Source organism: Gobio gobio (assembly GCF_949357685.1).
Source record: "Gobio gobio genome assembly, chromosome: 3".
NCBI lineage: Eukaryota > Metazoa > Chordata > Actinopteri > Cypriniformes > Gobionidae > Gobio > Gobio gobio.
In genome coordinates this window covers 38,561,901-38,575,645 of record NC_137099.1, presented here as the reverse complement: position 1 = coordinate 38,575,645, position 13,745 = coordinate 38,561,901, and the positions used below count along the sequence as shown (strand labels likewise).

At 38.5% G+C, this 13,745-nt stretch overlaps 1 protein-coding gene across 27 annotated transcripts in view; it reads right to left on the bottom strand.

Annotated features, from left to right (window-relative positions):
- The window catches only part of gab1 (GRB2-associated binding protein 1), a 90,649-nt gene that overhangs the window by 59,341 nt on the left and 17,563 nt on the right, over positions 1 to 13,745 (bottom strand). For 2 of the 27 annotated variants that reach the window (XM_079813478.1, XM_079813480.1), the window contains exon 1: positions 11,156 to 11,515. The exons of 23 other annotated variants lie outside the window; for them this stretch is intronic. The gene's annotated coding sequence lies outside the window, so the exon portion shown is untranslated. Of the gene's footprint in view, positions 1 to 11,155; positions 11,516 to 13,745 lie in introns of those variants that run through there. 2 more of the 27 variants (XM_079813479.1, XM_079813481.1) reach the window with 1 other exon arrangement.

Below are 13,745 nucleotides of genomic sequence, written 5' to 3'. Positions count from 1 at the left end.
ACATATTTAGTTTTCCAAGAACTACCAACAGCTATGACACAATGTTTAATTAACTGAGGCTATATGCCATTGTTATCATTTGGAATATACACATATACTCATACGCAACGTTTTAAATGAAGTGTGTCCAATAGGGTTGTAACGGTACACGTATTCGTACCGAACCGTTTCGGTACAGGGCTTTTGGTTCGGTGCACGTGTTTACAGAACAGTTTCCGAATGCAATCTTTAACAGTTAACAGTAGGCTTGTTTTAAGCGCGGAACACACTTCAATCCGAGTTCCCATATGAACATATCATGGACACTACATTTTTCAACTAAATATCCAAATAAATCTAATTATTAAACTAAATTAACCATATAAACTAAATTACTGATCTAATACTTACTACAACTACTACTAATGAATATTTCAGAAAACTTCGCCGTACATTCAATGTTGAGTTCAGTAGCCCTACTTAGAATTAAACACAATCACGCCATTGACTATTTACCTGGAACACTTTTGCAACACATCTTAGCTAGGCTAATGAAAACAATGTAGTCACCAACCTGATTTTCTTCCCTCTGTCATCAAATTGGTCAAGACTTACAGTGAATAGCAAAACACAAGAGTTAATGCAGGACTGGAAGGAGCGACACAGTGTTTTTGATTTGCATCTTTCCTTGCAGAGCTGCAGTCCAGCATTAATGTGATTTGGCCATGGCCATATTGGCTAATGGTAGAAGAGGTTCCCTCTCTCCATTAACCGGCCTCTAATATGGCTGCTCTCAGGAAGCACACGAGTTACATAAGAGATATTTCAAAAACAATTCCAACCTCTTCCGATCTCTTCCACTTCTGGTGACGAGACTGCAAAGCCAGTAAACACATCGATGAGCGCACTAATGCACACACAAAACCACAAACGCTCATAAATGGACTGCAGAACAAGAGAGAGTCCTCTTCGAGCAACGCTGGAGGAAAAATTCAATATAAATACTATGGATCTTCCAAAACAGGATACCGGACTGCCAGTCCAGGAACACATGGCACGCAGAACTGGAAAGATTCGGAGGCATAAAGCAGCATCATTCAAACAGCTTGGCTTGTATTTACCTGTTGAGGTTGATTGTTGGTAATCCCAAGCGTTTGGCAAATTATCTCGCCTTTGCGGTGTTGATGTTCTGAGTATATGGAAGTTCTGTCTCACTTTTGCTCCAGCTAGTCTGCAACTCCCTACTCCAATAACCCCTGACCTACAGGAAGTAGACACAATAGACTGAAAATAACGAGAGGCCTCCTTCTCCCCCCTTTCTCCCTCTCTTCTTTTTCCTACACTCCACCTTCCCTTAGAGGACAACAACACCCTTTTCTCCACAGTGAAGAAGAAAGGTTGCAGTCACCCCAGTGATGCCCGTCGAGACAGAGAGCTTTGCTCTGTTTCTCCGCAAGGTTTGCAAAAAGGCTCATTGGGTCTTTTCCCATACACATCAAAACACAATATTCCAATTAGAAAGAACATTCTAATGCAAAGTCTCTGCACATAAGGTTCACTATTCCTCTTTTAAAGTCATAATTGCATGTGATCAATATGCTATGAATAATTCTATTAGCGAAATATATATATTTTTTTATGCTATTATGATAAATAAAATTAATTAATAAGTAATATACTACTAGGGCTGCAGCTATCGATTCTTTTTGTAATCGATTAATCTAGCACTTAATCGATCGATCGGATACATTTTTTTGTGTGTTTTTAAACGTCCAAAACAAATAATGCATAACGAAAATTAAGAGGAAAAGCAATTTAATTTAATAATATGCACAACAGGTTTCATGCTGTAATCTAGCCCTGACATCAAAGTAAATTTCTGTTTTATGTAGATTTCTACACCTGCAGCATTGACCATTAGGCTACTAACAAATAATATATCATTTCTGGGGTGAGCCTATTTGCTATTTGCTAACCTAGCAACCAGTGTGTGTGTGTGTGTGTGTGTGTGCAATCGTGCTGTGCGTGAGGAAGAGTGACGCCCCAGTCAGACCAGTTGCTTCATTGCAGTTTGGTACGGCAGAAATACATACATTAATTTTCAATAGAACGCTGCGGCTTGCATCACTTGCATTGCGGTGCATTTTAGGTGAAGCATCCATTCGGAAAATCGCGTCACAACATCACGTCCCTGTGTATACAGTGAATGCATGCTGAAATAATTGTTGCGTGGCTACATAAAAGTTTAAGCATATGTGATGCATTGCCGCGATTGGTCTGACTGACGCGTGAGAGAGACGAGGGTGCATGCGTGTGTGTGTGTGATTGCACCTTGTTCTCATCTTTTTTAAGAATGTAATGATCCCAAACTTTAGACATTCTCTGCCGTTTATGGACATCTTTACTCTCCGCCATCGCGGCAACTAAATTCAAAATGTAGTACGCGCTAAGGTGTGCTTCCTGAACATTGAACAGCGGTCCGTGTGAATCAGATCCCTGCGCGTATAGTGCACGTCATAGGAATTTAACGAGGCTTCGAGGCAGAGTTTTTGCCTCAGGGAATTTTTGTAATCGAGTTAATCGAGTAACTCAATGAATCGTTTCAGCCCTATATACTATGTTCAAAAGTTTGGACTCGGTAAGATTAGTTTTTTTAAGACATTACCATGTTTATTCAGCAATGACACAATAAACGAATCAAACATGACAGTAGAGATTTTTACTGTCGCTTACAAAGCATTTCTATTTTGAATAAATGCTGTTTATTTGAACATATTTATTAAAGAGCCCAGAAAAAAATTAAGCAGCGCCACTGTTTTCATCATTGGTCATAAGAAATGTTTCTTCACATCAAATCAACCACATTAGAGTGATTTCTGAAGGATCATGTGACACTGAAGACTGTGAACAACTCAACTTTGAATGTTGTGTGACGTTTTCTGAAATATTCATTAGTAGTAGTTGTTGTAGTAGCATAATTAAAATATATATAATTATTCATTAAAATAATTAAAACAAAAGAACTTTAAATATTAATTTATTTAAAAAATATTATTATTATTATTATTGTTATATGATATGATTTATTATTAGAAACAGATACTAAAATAAAAACTAGGGTTGTCACAATACAACGTTTAGTAGTTGATGGCTTTTTCAAATCAAACCTTTTATTCCCCCACCAGTGAATACCAAATGGTAAATTATGTATTTTGCATATGAAGTACTAACAGAATCTAGTATCCAGCCATACTATGAACTATAAGATAACTACAGAGTTACTGAATGCAAGATCAGAATACAAGCTGAATTCATAGAAGTTGAGTGTGAGTCTGCTTGTGTGTGTGTATGTGGTATATATATTTACTTCTTGCAGTCTTTCTCACTTCTCTCCAGTAGCCTCTTGTGATAACATATAATGTCATCCCAGTCAACCAACATAATCCAATCTCAGCCGAATGCTAACCACAGGAAATCACATTTAGTGCACAGGCTAGAATTTATTTGGGCCAAATCAAATTGTCCCTATATACCTTAAGAGGTACAGGAAATGGAGCCATGGCATATCGGAGATAAGGAAAAAGAGGCTGCATCCCAGAGCATCCTTCACACATTTCTTTGGCACTGATTAGATAAGTCCCAAAAAACAGCAGCTCTGATGTGTTCCATTCAGTTATTTATGACTGCCATATAACTCTGCAGCAAAGGAAGACTTCTTAAGTGGTAAATACAATGCATGCAAGTTAACTATTGAGCTATCATACTTTTCTGCATTTTCTCAGTCATATACACGCATGCATGTTCTGGGAGAACCAAAAATGGACACAAATAACCCAGCAGTAGACTCATTTTTAAACAATAGTTGAGTTAAATAAAACAGCCCAGTGTGTTGGGCCAAACATTAAAACCAACCCAGTGCTGGGTCGAAATGTGACAAACCAAAAGCCAACATGCCCCAAATTGGGTTGTTTTATAAACAGTCAAATTAATAATCAAATTGATCAAGTTATAAGACATGAAATAATTTTAATAAATACTATAATTCTGAAATCATATAAATAGCTAGACATTAAAAAAAGACTCTCCAAAACACTTTTTGTGGCTGTGCACACGCATAAATTACAGTCTTGTTAAAGTCCGAGCAGGTGGTGAGGGGTGAGAGGTGTGTGTACAACACATGATTTCAGCCCATTAGAGGCAGTGACCCCCTACAGGAGAACATCGTGTTCAGGAGCAGACTGGGAGAAAACATGCCTGCAAGTCACTAGTTAAGAGTGTACAACTGTGATCTCCTAATGAACATATGTGAATGGAGGCGGAGGTGGGAATGGAGCTAAAAAGAACTATTCAATTGATATTCAATTGAATAGAACTCTTCAAAAAATAACTATTTAATTGATAGAAGAATAAGGAGATGTTTATTAGACAATCTTTGAGAGAGTCTCTGTCAGTGACATCCCTTTAAAGTATATATAGTGAGGGAGCAAATATATTTAAACAATAGTTTAAATAAATGTAAAAATAACTTTAAATCTTATGTGATACAAATTTTTTTGTGATACAGCATTTTTTGTAAACTATATATTGAGGGGTTTTCCTGCATTAAAATAATTTACCGGCTGTCAAAATGAATCTTTGTCCCAGCAAAGATTTATTTGATCATTTAATGTGACGATACCTGCCATTCTGCAGTACCGGTAGCTTTAAAACTTTGTTATCATTTGTTATCACAAAAATTATGAGCACTGTGCTCTGTGAAGAGCATCAAAGGTTTCTATTTACAATTTGCTGCATGCATGAACAATTTGTACAATGTTGCATGCATGAACACAATGGCCAATCAGATGTGCTTTTTTTTTTGCAGTTTTTGTTCAGCTTGAGTTCTGCATGCTCGCAAATCCTTTCATTATAACCCACAAAATATAAACATGTCAATAAGAGATTCATTGTACAGAGCAGATAACAGTAGTTTTTCGCAAGGGTGCAGCTTTGTGGCTGCCTTTGTGGCAACCTTGCGTTGAGTTGAAGTAACTGACAGCTTCAGTGACTATAATGACAGCGATCTTTGCTCACTTTACTGTATTTTTTTTATGCTACCAACTACACATTGCAGAGACAACCATATTTAAATGTGCGATTGAACAAGACTGAACAAAGCAAACAATCAGATACTGTATGTCAAATGATCTGTGCATTAAAGCTGCACTATGTAACTTTTCCGTCCACTAGAGGTTGTCTATTCAAAACAAAGGTGTAGTTTGATGACGCCACGTTTGAGTGCAGAATCTTGGGACATGTGGTCTTCACCTCACAGCCGGTTGAAAAGAATCGGGACAGGACTCGGGCATGAATTATGTTCATGGATGGGATTTATTAAATTTACTGTAGTATGAAGCAGAGCAGGATCGAGTGTTGTGGGAGCTGAGCAAGGCCGCTGGACTGATTGTTAATAAGAAGAGCGGAACACACGCCTCGCGAGCAGCGGGACTGTTATTATGGCATAGTCGCCGGCGCCACTTCCGCTTTTCCGGTCATGGGTATGAGGTAACGCAGCTCTGTTTATCATATCAGATACATCTGAGTATGTTGAAAATTATGTTATGACTAGGGATGGGTCGCGATTTTCGAATATTCGATTAGTTATTTAATTATAGAATATCGAATAGTATGTGCGATTATCGTCCAAAAAAAAATCCCCATGTTGTCGGTGCTGACGCGTTCATGTAACCAGAGGCGCTGCCAATAACGCTCCTAAAAGCTGCCAGTCCGCTCTCAGGGTGTTTTATACTGGACACGTTTGCTGCGGTCCGAGTCTGATTCTTCCCTCCGCCTCCGCAGTGTTGGTCTGGTTTCACACTCAACTTGAACCCTGGTGCGTTTGCGTTCATCTTACGTCATCACAAACGTGCACGGGCGTGATAGAAAACAGAACGCGGGTCAATATTGGGCTTTTTTTAAATTAATTTGGTGCTATTATGTGCAGCTGAGTAAACGACACTTGGGTTAACCGTATGTGTGTCGCTTGAAGGCGGCTTTGCTGCTTACAAACAGACTCTTTTGAGGAGACGGTGAATTGCCATTCATTTGCTGCCCTGATTGCACTCTATGCGCGAATACACTGCAGGCTCGCTCTCGCGATCGTATCTCAGCTAAATCATCAACACTATCATCTCTTACGTGTATGTTATTGAACTAATGACATTGTAATCGGCTAAAACGCATGTGCTGGTTACTACCCGAGTGCTGTTTGCACATTCACGTGAATCGTGGCACAGCTCCGAGAGCAACCGAACTCCGGTTGTGTGTTCTCGGGTTCGTTACCTCAGTGCACACCAAGCTCTGTAGGTAAGCTTTCACATTAGCAATTTTTCATGCTAACCGTGCCCCATTCCGAACTAAAATGCCAGAGTAAAAACGCCCTGAGACAACAGAAGAATAACACATCGTCTCACGCGCACGCTGTAGACTTGTGGCATTTATCAGGTAACTTGGGGCGATGTTACATTACAGTCATATGTTTCAGCATGTTACAATAAATATATGGCTTGAGTTGATATAGCCTATTCCCTAATGAATTAAACAGTTTGTTATCCTACAGATTGAGTGCGTGAATGGTCTCTCTCCCCCTCTCTCTGTTTATACGCGTGTAGCCTTTACATGCGTGCATGCGGGGGAGGAGTTGCGATTTTCGAATAAAAATCGAATAATTCCCAGCGATCGTCGAATATAATTTTTGCTTGAAATGCCCATCCCTAGTTATGACGTAACTGTGCGTTCGCTCGGCAGCTGCTATGACACTTGTTGCACACCGCAGTAAGAGTAAAGCGTTTCTGCAAAATAAAACCGGAAACTGAGGGCAACGCAGATATGACGCAATTGACTGGAGACTTCCTTGTTTCCTTGGTTAAAATGGCAATTTTCTCATGATTTACAAATAGTTGGAAACATTTGGAATATTGTAAGTACTCAACTGAACAAAATATATAACACTGGCCTAGTCGTTTTTGGATATTTTACCGAATTTGTTTTTTACATAGTGCACTTTTAAATTTTGGAATGTAAATGCAAAATAATAGACTGCCACTTTGTTGTTCATTGTATTACTTTATGATCTGTCCTGACAGTGATTTTTTTACATTTCAAGAATAAGTAGGATATGTTAATACTACAAACTGTATCTTTGCATTTATTTTGGATTTATTGTCAATACTGGGCTCACAGTTCACATGGGAAGGATAATGTGTGTGGATGACTATGTTTGTCTGCTACCATTTACATTTACATTTATGCATTTGGCAGACACTTTTATCCAAAGCGACTTACATTTCATTCAAGGTACACATTTTACATTTTGTCAGTTCTTGCTTTCCCTGGGAATCGAACCCATGATCTTGGCTTTGCTAGTGCCATGCTCTACTGTTTGAGCTACAGGAAAGTAACAGCTACAGAAAGTTACAGCTACAGCTACAGAAAGATTTGGTGCTACCACCAAATCAGGAAAAACCCAGATATTGTACATTATATAAACTTAAAAAAAAGTCATTGGGCAAGATGTGGAATATTCAGTGAATCCAAGAAATATTAATTAAACAGATTAATTAACTAAATGTTCATTAGTTGCAACACTAATTGTGATTTATGTGTGTAATTTAAAGTCCCAGTGAACCGGAAGTTGCAATTGATTTTATTTCAGTGCTGTGACGCATTTCCAAGTGAAACAGAATATTGAATAGAGGGCAGGGTTTTACTTTAGCACACCTCCTCTCCATCTCTCGCTCAAAGCAGACTGACGGTTGGAGGGGAGTGGTTAAGCATTTTAAACCCAAGCCTTTAAACTGACCGAAAGTAACTTTTCAGATTTTGCTTAAAGATTACCACGACAAACATTTTTTTCTGTGTATTAACTTGCACAGATTAATTGTTCACCCTAAGACCAGTAATGTGAGCTAACAAAGTAAATAAGATCAATTTTGATTTCATGAGGAGGACTTTAACGGGTTTGTTGACATATTTCATCGATTTAAATAAAAAAAGACTTTGAGCTGATCTTGCCACATGTATCATCAGTATAACAATGTATGAGTTGTTAATAGATACAATGGTAACTACAGCCTGTGTTAAGCAATCTCATTTTGGCTTTCCCGTCTTGCTCATTCTATAGATAGAAACCGTGCAGGTCAACACAGGCTGGTGTGTCACAGCTGCCTCTCCCATGTGTCAGTGAAATGAGCTGGCCACAAATAAAAGTAGTTACTTCAATACAAAGAATGTGCTTGACTTTGCTGTTCACCCTCAATTGCACTGAAGCATTTAAGTGTGACGTGGTCTGATAAGGAAAGAAACTTCTGAAGGACAACCAAACTGTGACTGGTGCAGTATATTGTGCTTGTCAAAGTAGAAATCAGGTCACTGATCAATAGCTATTAAACTTATGTAAAGTTCACTCAGGTTTCTGTGTTAGACACAGACACTTCAGTACAGCTTGTGGATATAAATCTCTAACAAAGCGCTGTCATACTAACATTTTTGGACATATACATTTGTAAAAAAATATTATTTAAAGTATGTTGGAGTAGATTACAGAGCAGTTGAATGGGTAAGTGATATTAAAAATGTACATTATGCCAAAGTCGATTTGTCCAGTTGAGCTTCGGGTGGCAAAACTGCTAGATATAATGAAATGTAGCTGGTAATTGTTTTGGTCATTTACAATATATCATGATACAATGATTTTCAAAACAAGCAATGAGGCTCTGTTTTGCAGTTTTTTCTTTGGTTCTGAAGCCTCTCCACACTAACTATTTAATTATTCAGTATAAAAGGAACAATTAATCCAGCCTTTCCTCAACAATTTGAGAGGATTCACTCTGCATAACTGTTTTTGCAATATGCTGTTCATAATGCCAATTTACAGCATTCACTAATGTGTGTTTACATATGATACAATACAATTGATTGTCAAGTGGCCAAACAAGCACTGTTGTTAGTCGATAATATCGTTATATTGGCCAATAAATCGTTTTGAAAACCCCCATCGTGCCCGACTACTTGCAACACTTAAACACTAGCAATACAATACAACAATGCTGACATTTAAAAACAAAGGCACAAAAGTTTGCAAGTGTCTTTATGAGAGTGTGTACCCTTTACAAGGCCATCCAAAAGACATTTCAAAGGTTACAGATTACGTCTAAGCACTAGCTGTGGAACACCAAGTGGTAAGGCATGGGCTAGTCATCTGACCAAGATGGAGAGAAACAAAGGGGCATGACATCAACAGACTCAGATACATACGCAAACAGGGCAGGCTCACTCACTGCCCCTCTCTTCTTCAGTTCCTTCCATCCCTGCTCTTTGATCCAAGGGGGCGATAGTTACGCTAGCATAAAAAGGTCAGCAGGGTGGCACTTGAGTGCCTGCATGAGTCAAATGCCCTCCTCCCCGCTCCTCTTTCCTTTCTATCCATCGCTCTCAAAGTCACATGTCTTCGTCAAAGCTGCGTCATTCACATTCAACACATTCTTCTGGCCTGGGCAGCCTCTGTTCACATGACTGGAGCACTGCTTAGGTCTGTCCGACAGCCTGGCCAAACAATTACCTCTTTTTTAGTACCAAACACTGTCAAATGGACCCAAAATGGACAGTGACCTCCACCGCTCTGGTGTCAGGTAGAAAATCCTCATGATTCTCATAGGACTTTCTGAATTTTTCAGCTTGTGTAGCTATATCTAGAACGCCAAAGGCAAACATAACAGCTGGAAAGGGCTCTTAACATGCATACCACAAAATACAGTTTTCACACATTTTGAACAATGAATTTCTATGATTTTTCCAAAACTATCCTTTCCTGTTTTGCATAAAAGATAGCAACTGCACTCAAAAAGTGCAACTCACAGACAAACTTTTTGTAGTGATAACAAATTGCATTATTTTAAACATAAATGTATTACTTTTAAATATTATTAAAGTTGTTATAAGCGATGTCACGTGTTTTTTAGGCCAAACATTTTTTTGTCACATACAGCAAACATCTGCTCACTATCCACTAGCTGCCTGTCCCCTGAACACACTGTAAACAACTTGGGCAGTCTGGACAACGAAACATATTAAACAGTGCTCCAGCCAATAACCGACAATAATTATTTGGGGGTGGAGGTGTGGGGTTAGTGCGCTTGCACATGAAGGGGGGTGTGAAGAAGAGAGAAGCATAAAGAGGGAAGTTCGAATTATATGATTTTGATATCACGACACAAGACCAAAGAGACTACGTTCTGATGAACAACTTGCAATGAAAAGGGAAAAGGAACGTGCAAAGTCCCGAATTTACATCGGAAAAGCCTTCGAAAGGTGGCGAGAACTCCGGCGGCCGAAAGGCTTCCAATCAGGAGGCACGGAGGGGAGGGGGAGAAGGAGGAGGGAGCGTCTAGCTAGCCTCTGTTTTGTTTGACAACACTTCGAACGTCAACAAGAAGTTAGTCCACCCAGGATCGCTTGGAGCACTTTTTAATGCACAACATTTTTCTAGCCCTGAAAACCACAATTTTAACATTTTAAAGTTTACCAAGTCCGAGGGAACCCTGAAAATCAAACACAATAGAATGCTGCAGGTTATTTTTTATTTTAATGCAACATCATGGAAGTAACGAGTGAAACAAATCGGGAAAAATTCCCCATTCCCTACAGGTTTCCATTGGTTGATCAAACAGACAGCCCTGCCCCAAACTCATTGGTTGAGCCACTTTTGCAGTTTTAGGCTCTTAAGTAAACAGCAATGGTTTGATAGGATCACAGAGCAACAGTGTCTACATATTTTAGGGAAATGAACCTACAAATCACTCACTTACAATCATAAAATAAAGCAGTGAAAATTAACATCTGAAAAAAAAAAAACTTTCAGACAAAGCAGCAGAAGTGAATTTTAATTTGATGAAAAATAAGTAAATGCTCTTCATCAAGCAGAGAATATAATAACCTTGTGAAGGGTTCAGGTTCCAAAGTCAAGTGTGCACTCTCTCAGCATTTACAGTTAAAACACCTGCAGGCTACCAGCACCTGCTCTGAGAGACCACAGCAGAAACTCTGGAGCCTCATCTGTGGTGTAAGCCAGGTGTCTTTCTCCAAGACCCGTAAGATCAACAAAAAGTGCAATGAGGAAATGAAAGGAACCTGTACTGACCTTGAGAGCAGAGCAGATTTAGATGAGTGAAACTTAATCCAAAGTTCTTGGGGAAAAGGACGATGAAGGTTACGGAACAAACAAGTAAGTCAGAAGTCAAATGAAGACTGGAAACAACACATCCCGAATCAGCACTGCGAGTGGAGAGCATTGGAGAAACAAGCCTGTGCACTGCATTTGCATGGTCTATACTGGAGGTCTTTTGGCTTCTTGCAGTTATACACTATATAGCTGTATCTCTGTTGGTATGATGGCAGGCTGAAGATATCAAGCAACATTGAGCAGCCCTTCTAATGCAATCAGGAGAGCGAGCACTCTCACAGGACACTGTCGCTGAGAGCTCTCTCTCTCTCCCTCCACACACACACACACACACACACACACACACATTCACAGTGAGGGGGAAGGGCAGTCCAATGTGAGCCAGGCCACAGCAGACTCACGGTAACCTGAGAAATTACACGGGACGGCGGCGGCATTTCACAGCTTGTCTCCAGCCTGACCCCTCCTACACACTAGTAGCCCACTGCAAACCTGAGTAGGGACCATAGACCGTAAAAAAGGTAGGGACAGGGAGAACCTGGGAAGCATTTAGTCCATTAAGCATTTAGTCCAAAAACCAGGAGCCCTTCAACCACCTCCTGATGGTTCGACCCCCCCATAACTGGCCCAAACCATTACAATAAATTTCAATTTGTTAAAGAGTGTTCCACTTTATAAGTGGAAATTATGTTCTCATTTACGCCCCACCCAATGAGGTTTGTTCTTGCGCATCAACAAAGTACAATTGAGCTTCCGTTTACCATAATTGATGTGCTCTATTTATGCATGTTAATTTTTATATGTGAATGACTTGATCGAGTCTCTTCAGAAGACTTGGATTAAATTATTCAATATGGAATACTTTTATAATGTCTCTTCGATTTTTTTTTTTTTTCAAGCACCAAAGTTATGGGTGAATATACTTTCAATTAAGGGACAAAAATCTCTCAGGTTTCATTAAAAATATCTTAATTTCGGTCTTAATTTCTGTCAGATTAACAAAGGGTTTTAGTAAACTAACCCTTCAACAAGAGTTAACTATTTAATTTGTAAATAATTTTTTTTTTAAAAAGATCTGATCATAGTTAATTCAAGCCCATTCATAATAAACTAACTTAAAAAGTATTATGATGCATTTAGAAATTGTGTAGTACTGTTCGTTGTTAGCTCAAGATATCTAAAGCATTAACTAAGTCTTAAAAAACTAACACCAAAGCAAACAAATACGATTTAGTTAAAGTTTTAAATATTAAATAGTTTTCATTAAAATATCCTTACATAACAGGGTTGCCATCTCTCATGCATTTGGCGTGAGACGCGCTTTCAGGCTCTGTCTCACGCTGTCCAAGTAAATCTCACGCCAAATTAAAAAAAGCCAACGTGCTGCGCAGAACGTTTGGTGTATGGTATGCGTCCAGCTGAACAAAGCATACTCTACTTAATAGCAGTCTCAAACACATGCGCTCGACACATGCACACTAGAAAGTTTCATCCTTGTCCAATGTCTGATGCATTTCACTACAGAAGTTTGCATCAATATTTTGCAGTGCATACTATATTCAGATTAATTTAAATATGCTAACTCAAATAGAGTAAAACATCATTCCTTTTGCCATGGCACTGTTGATGCACCTGATGTAATGCTCAGAGTGCACACGTTATTACATGTCTATTAGAGTAAATTTGGTATTATTATGTCAGTCATACTGGAGTGTCACTACAATAGCCAAAACTGATTCTTCAATCCCACGCGGCTCTGTTTTCCAGCGCAGGTCCTGCAGCCTACTCATTCGCTCTCTCTCCGACACCTCCTCTTAACGTACTCGAGCCCATAACTAGGCTTTATTCCAAATAAAGAAAAGAGAAAGAGAGAGAAAGCACTCTCTACAGCCATCTGGGAACCATCAGCAGTGGAAGCACAGGAAATGGTCGCCATGCTGCTGTCAGGCACCTCAGAACGCAACCAAACGACACGTCAAGAGCAGAAGAGCAGCTGAAGAGAAAACAAGAGAGAGAGAGAGAGAGAGAGAGAGAGAGAGAGAGAGAGAGAGAGAGAGAGAACAAGGGGGAGGATGAGGAACTCGACAAACTTGCATTCCTGTGCAGCATGGAACTCTAGGAAAAAGTGTATTACAGTTTAACACGTCCTTCAGCTCATGGATTGCCTCAATATACATTTTAAAAATCTGCAACCTTTAAATAATAATAACAACAACAATAATAATTATTATTATTATTTTTATTATAACTACTACAATATTATTGTTTAATAAGTATTAAATATAATCATAAATATTTTAGATTTAATATTACTATTGTAATATTATTAAATATTAATACTTATGTTTTATATTTAACATATGTATAATTAATAATAGTAATACATTATTATTATTATTTAATACACATGAATTACTAAATATGAGATATAAATATTTATTTTAACATACCATTTAATAAAAATAATAAAGCATTTTGTTTTTTATATAATTAATAATAAGTATTTATTTGTATTATTATTATTATTAAATATTACCATTCAAAACTG